This window comes from Cryptomeria japonica, chromosome 2 (genome assembly GCF_030272615.1).
Source record: "Cryptomeria japonica chromosome 2, Sugi_1.0, whole genome shotgun sequence".
NCBI lineage: Eukaryota > Viridiplantae > Streptophyta > Pinopsida > Cupressales > Cupressaceae > Cryptomeria > Cryptomeria japonica.
Window position 1 is genome coordinate 546,518,935 of NC_081406.1, and position 1,623 is coordinate 546,520,557.

Below are 1,623 nucleotides of genomic sequence, written 5' to 3' on the forward strand. Positions count from 1 at the left end.
TTCCAAGGAATGAGAATAAAGCAGCAGATGTCATGGAAACAATAGAATCTCCTATACAAACTCAAGAGAATCAAGAGCGTTATGAATTCCTGGTGGAAGAAATTTTTATTCTGCTCCTGATTCCCATAATATTCAAATCATCTGTAATATATCCGGAATTAATGCCTCACTATATAGCCAAACCTATCTTTACTTAAAAGACAATATCCATCCCCCAAACTTATCCTGAAATCAGAAGCGAAACTTTATCCTTCAATCATTTTGTTATACCATTATTGTCGATATCCTTTATAAAAGAGGTCTGGATAGAACTCTCCTAAGGTGTCTCGAACGTGAAGAATCCAAAAAAGTTTTGAACGAAGTTTGTGAAGGTATTTGTGGCACACATTCAAGTGGTCTTACATTGGCCAAGAAACTCATTCATTTGGGGTATTAATTGCCCAGTATGGAAAGAGAATCCTTCACATATGCTAAAAAGTGCAAACAATGTCAGATTCACGACAATCTTATCCATGCACAGGCATAATAATTTCATCCTTTGGCAGGATCATGGTCATTTTCTCAATAGGGACTAGACCTGGTGGGAAAGATTAACCCTTCATCTTCAAATGGACACAAGTTCATTTTGACTGCAACTGAATACTTTACTAAATGGATTGAAGCGATGTCTTTAACAATAGTGACAGGAAAACAAATTGCATCTTTCATCCTTAATTACATTATTTGTCACTATGGCATTCCCATCTCCATTATCACTAATAATGGAAGACCATTCAAAAATCAAGATGTGCAAGAACTATGTGAGCGATTCCAAATCCAACATAGGTTCTCAACACCATACTATCCTCAAGGGAATGTATAGGCTGAGGCATCCAACAAAACAATCCTCAAAATCTTGAAGCATACAGTTAATGAGGCTAGTAGGGACTGACATGTTCAGTTGAATCCTACCCTATGGGCTTATCGCACTAGCATTCGTACACCAAGTGGAGCAACTCCATATTGCCTTGTGTATGGATCAGAAGTAATCCTACCAATTGAAGTAGAGATGCCTTCTCTACGTGTGTCACTGAAGGGACTCATTCCAGATGAGGAACGAAGAGTATCGAGGTTGCAAGAATTGGAATTGTTACAAGAGCATCGACAAAATGCTTCATATCACTTAAAAGCATATCAACAAAGAATGGAGAGGATCTATAATCATAGAGTTAAGCCTAGAGTATTTCAGTTGGGAGATCTTGTTCTCAAGGAAAATCCACGCAATGAGCAAGATAGAGAGAAAAAGGGAAAGTTTGAACCAAACCGGTTGGGTCCTTTTATCATAGTAGTTGTATATGGATCTGGAGCTTACAGGTTGTCTACACCGAAGGGTGATTGGTTCAAGGAACCAATCAATACCATGCAACAAAAAAAGTTCTATGTTTGAAATAGCAGAGAGATTCCATAAAATGCAGAAAAGAGGAAAATAGAAAAAAATAACAAAAACAGCGAAACTGTGAAAAAAATCAAATATATAGAAAAATGCAATAAAAACAGCTGATAAAAACCTGGCAGCAGGTGTTATCTGAAAGTCGGCTCTTCCATCTATGAGTTTGCATTTCTTTCTGCATCCATCTGTCACAT